Genomic DNA, 11,115 nt, shown 5'->3' on the forward strand with positions numbered 1-11,115 from the left:
ACATCCCTGAGTAACAGCGTCTACAACACGGAAGGTTCTGGTGAGAGCTTCTTGGTAACACATTTATCACCGATAGGAAAAAGATCAGACTTTGTAGTTTCTTGCTAAACATTCATCAGTCAAATCTGATCACAATAGGCCATTTCCAGTCAGCAGCCATTTTCTCAATGCAGCTATTTTCAAAGTAATACAATTAGCTGATAGATGTGTAACTGTGCTGAAGTAAAAACGTCTCAATGCATCAACAAAATACAACGTTACAGATGACAACTTTTCCTTCTGTTTGCTGATTGGCCCTGGTGGAATTGTAGGAATCCACTTCAGTGGGAGAAAGGACAGACTGAGCTGTGAGGAGAGATTTGAAACTAGCAGAATTGCGCAGGAAGGCAATGGCAATGAGCTAACTCGTATCGCCTTTTTGGCTGAAATGTTTGCGTTTCCTGCGCGTGAAACTCTCGGATAATGCAATCTCCTGTAGTTTCTTTGAAGTGTGACACTTCTTGTCCTTCAATTGTTCACTCTTGTAATTATTTTACATGATTTAATGGCCAGATACAAGAACTCGACAGAAAATGAGCACAAAAAAAGCAATTGGACCTTTGAAATAACTTAGCATAAAGGGGATATTAGTAGTTTAAGAGGACTTGAAATGATTACAAGAAAGTCCATCTCCTTTAAAGATGTTAATGAAAATTAGACGGGATTTAAACTTTGAACATCACAGTAGTATTTACTGAATTTAAACATTTGGCCTACATAGAGGTTCTTACCCTCCATCCAGACGCATATTTTCTACTTATAAAAGGCATATGAATTAAAAACGCCACTTTTCTCAGCTTAGGTTTTGTCAAGAAGCTCATATCAAAGCGCCATGAGCCCATGAGGAGGCTGAGTTAAAACCAGTCGGTCAGCTGTCAGACAGAAGAAGTAAATATCATCCCGCTCTACCATCACTTCCAACACAAATACCCACAGGATCCATGGGTATAGTAATCCAAGATGAAGGGTGCGCTCCACGAGCGCCTCTTTCTCTAAAGCAAAGCTAACACACAGTCTCACATCCGAACGGTAAACCACAGTGGTCGTTTGACCAACACAAGCCCCCCTTCAAAGAAAAATATACAGCCATCAAAGGTCACAAGTGTGCGTGTGTGTGTGTGTGTGTGTGTGCGTGTGAGGAGGGAAGGAGGGGACAGACTGGAGACAAGTTTGTTGCTCTCAGACTTCAGAAACTGTTTAGGAAAATACCAGAGAGTGACTTATTCAGAACAATGCTGGAAAATGTGAAATCGTTCTTCTTTGCGCTTCAGATCCAACGTTGGTTATTGTGTCTAGTTTCCTTCCTACCACTGTGTGTCCCGGCAGGCTTTCTGAGCAACGTTGTTTCAAGCATTAAGAAAATAATATGTATTCAAAGACCCACTATTATGTTGTTTTGTTACGTTTTTAATTTAAAGTGATCGTCATTTTTACATAAAAAGTTATTTAATGTTTTTTTAGGTAATTATAATGACGCTCCAGAGTATTCACCGCCCTGACAGATTTAGATTTAAATACATGTTGTGATTTGACGAGCATGTGGCCCAACCAAATCCCTGACTTCAAGCCAACAGAAAATTTGTGAAGTGAGCAAATGGAGGCCGTCCAACCTCAAAGACTTTGAGCTTATTGCAGTAGGTGGATGTTCAAAAATACCAGAGGAAATATGTTTACAGAGCCTCAGCAATTAATCGCATTTTTGTAATGCCAATCAATTTTTTTAATACTAATTATTGAGACATGTGTAACTATAGATATATATTTTAAATCTCCATGAAAGCAGATAATTTTTTTTCTTCCCAAAATCAATACCACCTCTGAATGAAAATGGCTTCATATTCAAAATCTGGCAGGACTATGAGCTGCTGTACATGCGGCAACAAATCATCAGCTTAAAACATTCCAGGCCATATATTGTGGTGTTGCTCATCTAACTCTATAGATATCCTAAAGCGCCCCACATCTCCTTAAAGAAAACTTTTTAATTCTGCCCCTTTATTTATTAAAATAAATCAGAGTAAAGTTTTACTATATAATAAAGTTTTCAAGTGTGTTAAAAAATTATGTGCAGAGTAGAAGCATGCATGATTTTATATGTTAAATTAGACTTTAATGAGACAAAGAAATGTAAAAAAAAACAAAAAAAAAAAACTGAAATAGCTTGTTAGCCTTGAAGCAGGTGGCATCTTTATCACCAGCTGCTAACAGTCAGCCTGCTGACGTTTTCTCTCAGTGCTACTATCATTTTATCACACAGTTTAAAAGAGCTGGAGGCTTCTTTAATGCTTTTTCTAAACGGTGTGGTTAGGTAACCTGATATACTTACTAATCATAGGAACTGCTTCATTTGTACACTCCAAACAAACTCGGCTAAAGACTTGGCTTTTGATGATTGACATTTTAACCGTTTCATGTTCTCTTGAGTTAGTTATTTCTTTTGCACTTTGGAACATTGAAACAAACTTATTTTACTTGCTTAAACAAGAGTCTCATGATCATAAAGTTCAGGCTCGAAGGGCTCTCCTTCACCTTTAGGATCCATGATTGTAGCATGCCGACCACAAACGACAGAACTGCACGACAAGCGTAAACTTTGACAAGGATTATCGTGCCGTTTTAATCGTGTGGGATCCTGCTTAACAATGAACCCATGTCTATGATATAAATTACTTGCCCTTTGATCAATAGGTTCTTGTAATTTTAGGCTTCTTAAACTCCAACAGGATGCTGTTCCTCAAAATGCCCCGGCATAAAGGAGAGAAATTATGATTGAAATGTTGAAATTTGACACAGAAGGAGTCTCGGATCAAACGCAGAAGTAGACAGACAGGACACGGAAATGAAAGGGGGGGCTGGGGGGGGTGATACACCGAGGCACAAGTGGTTATCTGATCTGCAGACAGGCCATCCCAATAAAAACCTTTTCTTGACACTGTTGCGTGTCATGCTATCCAAAATCTGCTCTCAAGGAGTTCAGAATGTATATCATGTTACTATCCTGTAGCAGGATTTTCTCTCTCTCTTTCTCTCTCTTTTTTTAAATCTGGATGTGGATTTATGACACTGGTTTGATTGTATATCTGGCTCAAGAAAACCCTGAGCTCGTGAAAAGCTGTGTAGGTGGTGGGCAGACTGAGCGGCCTTTAATAGAGCTGTGCCGCTCAGTTTAATACTTTTTATTTAACGCCGTATCCTGACAATAATAGAAGCTGTATAAACAGTATTAGATTCTTTCGCTTTCGCTCAACTCGCTCCCTTTGTATTTTTTTTTTTTAAAGGTCAGTGTTCTTTGTTAATTAGCAGTGACAATAAGTTTTTTTTTCTTCTACATGTTTCACTATCTAACCTTTCGTTTGAAATGATGAAATGCTAATCTACTGAGCGACTGCAGTGTGCTAGATGTGTAGAGAAATGTTTGGCTCCGAGCCTTAAAACAGACGTTCTCGCAATGACATAATTTTTCCAAAAAAAAAAAAAAAAAAGTAGTTTGAGTCAATTCAATTTACTGGAGAAAGAATTGCATGATTAGAGATATTCATTTTTTTTAACAAAATCATCTCACGACTTGTATTTAAGCTACTAAAGCACAATGAGCAGAGCAATTTGTGGAACTGCCAAAAAGCTTGAGGTTTAACACGTCTTCATAGAAAACACTTAACGTTTATCTAGATACCAGGCGGCTTTTTAAACCTACCATCACAAACATAATGATGCTTTTTGCTAAAATCTCCTGGGACTTTAGCGGATAAGATTGACCAAAGGACTGGAGTGTTTGTTTATTGCTCATTTTTAATAAACACACCAGATGGGTTCAGGTTGAAACAAACGGATGAATATGTTGGAAAAAAATAAAAACACTGTATGGTAGAGAAATTGTGATACTGTCAGTAAAGCAGCATAGAAACAGGGGACCCAAGGTTTTTTTTTTTTTTTTTTCCTAACTGAATTTATGTATTGCAAAAAATATTAATTTGTAAAATTTAGAAATTATAAGATAGTTTTGTTCTTTAAAGTGATGTTCAAAATAGCAGGCATACGAAATAAAATTCACATTAAAAAAATACATAAATAATTAATGTGTTAAAAATAAATTATGTGATATGAAGTAGAGCAGCGCTGCAACGTATCACGTTAGGTGTTTTAATTGTATATTTGTCAGATAACCGATCAGGCGAATATTTAAAAATGATATCAAGCCTCCTCTTAACACAATTCTCTATACAAATCACATCAAACATAACAGCAGCTAAATTTATTGAACAGTGAAGCAAACCCAACAGTTTGCTGCTGATGCATTTCTATAACTGAGGTCTGACACGGTTACCAAAACGTGTCGACTAATTTTCTTGTACGAAGGACGTTTTAGGGAGAGAACTTCTTATGTTAAGTGACAAATTTCAGACAAGCTACTTATTGTATTCTTAACTGTCACTGTATAATCAATTTCATGTGTCAAAGAAACTCCGTCAGCTAGCGTTCCCAAACGGTCGCTCTCCACCCGTGGGGCTCACATCCTCCGTCCAGTCTGGCCCATCTGAGTCCCAAAACGCGATTTCAACAGAAAACCTGCAGGGTTGGCTCAGCAGGAGGTAGCATAAGACAAGCCTGAAATTTCCAAGCTGCTGCTGCTACAACAGATGGAATTATTTTTTTTTATTATTTTCAACGTATCTTTACAGGGATGCCAACAAGTTTGTCAGCAATGGTAAATTAAAAAAAAAAAAATAAAATAAATAAATATCCAGTCATATTTAGATTTTAAACTTGGCAGACAGAAAAGATTCTCTGAGTCGCAGGTGTGCAGCTCTCCTGGAAAGTCTTACTTTCTTTTATCTATATAACATATCCACGGGAAAAAAAAAGAAAAGAAAAAAAAAACTGTCTAAAAATTCTGCTGCCAAGATAAAATTGGATGGATTTAAAGCATTGTAAAACTCGGTTATGTTGCTATGGTTGCACCACCAGTAGCAGCAGCTTTTTTGTGTTTCACACCCTCCAGGAATGCCCAGGTAAAGTGGAATGAAAACGAATGTTAGCACCATGCAGCAAGTTTATTTTTTCCACACACACACACACACACACACACACACACACACACACACACACACACACACACACACACACACACACACACACACACACACACAAAAGCAGCAAATCTGTCAAAACATAAAAACCCACAAAGCCTTCAAATGCAGGACACTTTTCTGCACTCGAATAATTACACCTGAGTGACATATAAGTAGTTTTTTTTATAACATCCATTAACTCAGTGCAATACAGTTCCAGTTGGCAGAATTAAGAAAAAATAAAAAATAAATAAAAAAATCAGAGTGGGGTTGAATTTGTGTTGAAGAGGGACTTTTGACTGTACTCTGTCAACAAAACTGCACTAGCCAAGAAAAAAAAAAAAACAAAACAAAAACATTCAAATGCTAGTTCATTTTCAAACACTAAGTAGATTTTGAATTGGTGGGGAAGGACAAAATGTATTAACTGGGCTCTCGGCACCAATGCAGGTCATGGCTGCACTGTGAAAGTGGCATTAGTGAAATTGGACCCTTGAGGTTTTATATAATGCTGTTTTCCATCCGTGATTATACGCACGCACACCTTGGGACAACAGACATCACAGGGGTCACGCCGGATATCAATGACCGCAGCCCCGGCAGACCCGGATGCGAGAGCGTGCGCTTTGTTTGACCGGTGCGGACGTGTGTACGCCTGCTGATGCCCATGCATGCCGTTTGTGTTATTGTGTGAAGCCGTTGGTCTTTAATCCCCCAATCTGCTGAACCCTGGAAATCACTGCAGTCATCTGTCAGCCAGGTTGGAGTGGACACACACACACACACACACACACACACACACACACACACACACACGCGCACGCGCGAGTACACGCGCTTCTGGATGCTAGTCATTTATTCAGCAAGGCCAACCTCATTTCAGCCTAATGAAGATTGATGCACCTCTTTCCGGGCCTCACAGGTGTTGCAGCAAAATGCATGTATAAATATGTAACCCACATAGAGGAAGAGAGACAAAGACGAAACACTGAAGCTAAAAGCTATTCACTGCCTAATAATACTCATGTGTGAATAAACAAAGCAGAGACGCACCGATCAATCGGCCAGAGATCGGAATCAGCTGGTTTTGGCAACAGCCGCTCTGATCAGTAATTGGCAGGGCAAATGGCGGGAAAAATCGGAATCCTTCTAATCTGTAAAAGGCGTTAAAACTAAAATCCGCCACCGTTTTTGGCAAATATATGTTTCAACTGCCTTTTGTATGTCTAAAGTGCAAGCATAAACCTCGCAATTCCTTCATCTCCTGCAGAATCCAAAACTGCCTCGATCGAAGATCTGATCTGTGGCGCTTTCTCTTTCCTATACAACATAGTTTAAAGAAAAAAAAAACAAAAAAAAACAGGTGGTCAAACTTTCTGGCTCAGGCCTGAATGAAAACCGAAAAGCAGAAACTCCTTAAGACGGCGGCAAAGAAAAAGCCTGACTGGCACGTTACTGGAGCAAACACCTTCTGAGGACACACCAGATCTGCAGCATTTAAGGTAATCCTGTTTATCAACTGTGAATGTCCACCTCAGACATGAACCCGTGGCGCTCCGGGTCTTTAAGTCGAGTCTAAACATAGTGGCCCCATTAGCGCGTATATGTGTGTGAGCGTGTCTGCGAGTGCCAAATAGGACACCCTGAGGGCTTGTCTGGAGATTGCGGTTGACACGGCCTGCTGCTCTCCAGTGTGAGCTCCTATTAGCACTTAAGACTGCATATGCACACACAGCACACCGCCCGCCACGATTAGCACACCTTACCGATTAGAGGGGGGAAAAAAAACAACAACAAAAAAAAGACTCAAAGCGGGAGGTGGCCACGTTTGGACGGGACATATGGCTCGAGGGCAACATTTGTTTCCAAACGCGTGTGTTTAAAAATCTCCCAGCAGTGACCGCATGCAAATCTTAAGAGCTTTTCACTTCCATTTTGATTCCTATAGCTCCTTCAAAAGTTCAACATGAGAAGGTATGGAAAGAAGGGGGTGTGGGGGGGATCAAAGGGAGTTAGAGATCACACAAGCGCAGACTGGCTTGAAGAGAGCTCAAGGTGGAGGAAGAGATAAAGGGGCCGCAGAGAGAGAGAGAGAGGAAAGACTGTTCCAGCAAGATTGAAGTGTGAATTTCAGTGGGGCGTCTCATCATCAAGATCTCCGTGGCATCTGTGTGTCTGCGTGTCACAAGGTGCCAATGGCTGCCAGGCTCTAGCGTCTACAGCTGGTGTGTGGGCCTCAGCCTCTGACACCATGCATCCCGGCAAAAGTTTTTCTGTTTTTTTTTCCCTTTTCCTCCCTTGTGATTCCTAAAACTTTATGCTTGCGTGTGGCAATAAATCCTGGAAGAAGGAAGATGCACATACATATGATCAATGAATATTCATCCCAGAGTTAACGACGTCCCGCAGCCTTATTTTCTACTGCAGCTTATGGGGGAAAGAGAGGGTAGAGGAGAGGTGGGGGGGGGGGGGGGGGGGGCTGCCAGCTGGGCTGTGGCTTTCTGCTTCTCAGTGTCACCAGAGAGAGAGAGAGAGAGAAAAAAAACTTAGATCACGCACTGGAGGAAATAAATCAAAAGCAGAGCAAAACAGGCGCATCTGCACAGCCTTCATGTGTGATTTAACTCTACATAATAACTCTATAACGTTTCACAGTGAGTACAAGGCAGGGCAAAGAAAAACTAAATGACGCATGCAACATATTGCAAAGAGGTGAGCGGCGGCTTTGCGAGGGCGAGAAGGAAGAGTCAAGAACGGCGTCGGATGAGTTATCCGGGCAATTTCTGCCCAGAGATGCAACACACGGGCGTTGAGGTGTACGACATCCAGCTTTGCACCTGTTCATCCGTGTCCAAACCAGCTAGAGCAGAAGTTGTATTTATTTTTTTCACATTTATCTCCCTTTTGCTTCAGCATTTCTCATAAACGTCTTTCCAGAAGCTAATGACGGGAATGAGAACGCTAAAGTAAAGCATAAACTTTGACTTTTACGAGGATTATTAGCTCCAGCACTAGTTTTTATTTTTATTTTTAAGCATTTTGATGTCAAAACTTTCGTCAGCAGAGTAAATCTTTCAGCTCTTGACTGAAAACCCACAGATCAAGCGAACAAACAAAAAAAATCCCTATAAACATATCCTTAGGAGTATTGCTTGGCTCAAGTTATTTATCTAAAATAAATGTCTAATTATCTAGTTCTAAAAAAAAAAAATAGCACATCGATATGTTTTATCTCCCAATGTTTCGTGCCGTTTTTATATCTGCTATTGCCGAAGGAGCTCCCTCGTGTGTTTAGTTGTGTATGGGGTGGGCTAAGGGGGGAGGGAGCATTGCCCAGGGCGCCAATTACACAAGAACCACCACTGCATTCTGCCGATTCAAACCTATGATCCACACTATAAATTATTAAACAAAACATTAGTTTTGAGCACATTTAGCTGGTCAGAGATTGAACGACTGAAGGATGCGTGCGATGCAATAGTAGACCGTCGGACGCAAGGCATGCCTCACGGAACACCTTGACCCTTAAGAGAACGCTGCGCTCTGGAACTATCCATCCTGCGCCTCCTCACATATTCCGTTTGATGAAATGTTGCGCAGATGCTCCAAAACAGACGCAAACGAAAACTCAGCTGCGCCTACTTTCCACTCTCTTGCCACTTTTCACACATCATTCCGCCGCAGACGCCGGCCGAGGAAATCCGCTGCGTCCGCCTGCGAGCGCAGCGGATACCCGCAGGAGGACCACAGCTGCTCTTCCGATGAAAGGCACCTCAATGTCACGGCTCCGCGCTGCGTGTCAGAGAGAACCCCCCACCCCTCCACCCCCGCTCCCCCCTCGCTGCACTCATGTGAGACCACAGAGCGGCATACAATCAAGCGGTGCGTAAGCATCGTTTCCATAGGAATATAGTTAAAAAAAAAGAGAAAAAAAAATATGTGACGTACCTGTTCGCGGCAATGTGCGGCACTCACCGCATAATCCTCCTTTCTTCAACTTCCAACTTTTTTTTTTTTCTTCTCCTACCTCCCAAACCCCTCCTCCGATTCCTCGATTCGAGCCGCCGGGTGCTTGCCGCACGCACTTGTTCACTGAATACTTTTCTTTGCGCTGTCTGAGAACTGACGGAGGTGGCAGGCTGGAAGCCTGCGGTTCAACATGTCACCGGATTGCTGGAATCAGACGGAGCAATCCATTCCGCGGCGGAGACAGTGCCCGATGTGGCCAAAAAGCAGCTGCGCGCAAGGAAATCAAGATGAACAGCACTACTACTAATAAATAAAAGAGAGACACGTCTTTCCGTCGACTTTCTTCTGGAGTGGAGGATACAGCGGCGGGGGGCGCAGACGTGCATGCTCTGCAAGACGACTGATCGGCGGCGTGGGGAGGGGGGCAGGGATGGCTGCGCGCAGCGGAAACCAGGGAGCGACCATGGAGATTCGCATGCAGAGCGGAGAGCAATGGCCGGGGCTCGCGGAGCGCGCGCTCACGGCCGAGACAAGTCAGTGGTCATTAATGGCCGAGTAATCCACTGTGGGCTGTCTGGCTGCAGCTGCATCCCTGCAACATGGCACGAAGGGGATCAACAGTGATTAAACACCTAAAGAGTCACCTAAATTGCGCTGCAGTCAATCTTTCAGAGGTCCCTTCCAATGAATCGACTAAATAGGATGCAATGATATGATGAAAGCATCGATATGACTGTTCATTAAATGTTCTACAGTTTTGTCGTACATAGACATCTATCGACACATACAGGAAGTTGTGTCTCCAAACCTAGTTTTGGTGCTAAACCCACACTTTTTTTTTTTTTTCTTGTACAAATTGCAGTAGATCCCAAGGTACCTGAGCTGCCTGTCTTGGCACTTAGAAGGACTGGTGGCCTTTAATTATTTGCAAGAAAAATTAGAGCAAATGAACCTTTACTGTTAAGCACCAGCAACATAAAAAATAAAGAGTTGATAAATTACACCGATCTTTGCCTCAACACCTAACCCAACTTATGCTTAAGGTTAGAATACCATACGAACGAATCCATTTGTGTTGCAACCTACCCATCAACCAGGACAGGAAAACTAGAAGATCCACCAAAAAAAAGTAGCATTCATCATAGAAACTGTAAAGAGTCTCCGGAGGGGCTGCAGAGAGCCTTAGCTCAGGTAGGCGAATCTGCAACCATTAGATGTCCACTTTACAAACGTTACCTTTTTTTTTTTTTTTTGCCTCAAAGTCTCTTTTGCTCCAAGTCTCGTTTTTCTAGCCATGTATTCAAACTTTTCATTAAATATAATATTAATAACGGTAATCTGTTGGCTAATCATGTTCCCCATCTCAAATTTAGGCTCCCTCAACTTTAAGATGCATCTCCTCTTCAACACATCCGACTCAGACAGCTAGCTCGTTAGCAGAGCTCTGGAGAGCTCTGAGGAGGGAGTTTTGCCATTTGCATCAGGTGTGTACGATCAGGGACACGTCTGAAAGCTGCAGGACGCCGGAACTCAAGGACTGGAATTTGAGACCTTTGTCCTCAGTAAAGTCTGCCAATTTTACAATGAAATTGTGAGTTCTGATTGAGGGTACCTGTAGCAGACGAAATATTTTTGCAAAGGTCATATCAATTACAGACTCCATTTGTCTTCCCAGCAACAGAGTAGAGTGAGTTCTGGAAGGGTGAAATCTGGCTGCTTACAAATAACACGGACAATTAAAACTCATAACAAGTTGTTTGTTCAAAAACTAATTAAATAATAAATGTATTTTTTATATAAATGCCCAATTTTATTCTTGGATTCTGAAGACAAAGATGCTGAGAATCAAATGGTCTTATTTTAAATTCTGACGTCTAGAGAGCCTCTTAATTTGGAAACATGCAATTCTCTCTCGGAACTCATGATCCAACCAATCACGAGGTGCCGCTTGGTTTTCATAATACAAAAAAAAAAAAAAAAAAAAAATTTATTTTTTTTTTTTTATTTTTATATATATATTAATAAATTAATTTTTTTT

At 41.5% G+C, this 11,115-nt stretch overlaps 1 protein-coding gene across 2 annotated transcripts in view; it reads right to left on the reverse strand.

Moving 5' to 3' along the window:
* Positions 1-10,006, reverse strand: part of LOC106956605 (teneurin-2-like) — a 108,456-nt gene extending 98,450 nt beyond the window's left edge. The window contains exon 1 of one of the 2 annotated variants that reach the window (XM_015047554.1): positions 9,057-10,006. The gene's annotated coding sequence lies outside the window, so the exon portion shown is untranslated. The remainder of the gene's footprint in view (positions 1-9,056) is intronic. The other variant, XM_015047555.1, reaches the window with a different exon arrangement.
* Between the last annotated feature and the right edge of the window lie 1,109 nt (positions 10,007-11,115).

The sequence above is a fragment of the Poecilia latipinna genome, unplaced genomic scaffold (genome assembly GCF_001443285.1).
Source record: "Poecilia latipinna isolate Pla-1442-1.1 unplaced genomic scaffold, P_latipinna-1.0 Scaffold832, whole genome shotgun sequence".
NCBI classification, from domain to species: Eukaryota; Metazoa; Chordata; class Actinopteri; order Cyprinodontiformes; family Poeciliidae; genus Poecilia; species Poecilia latipinna.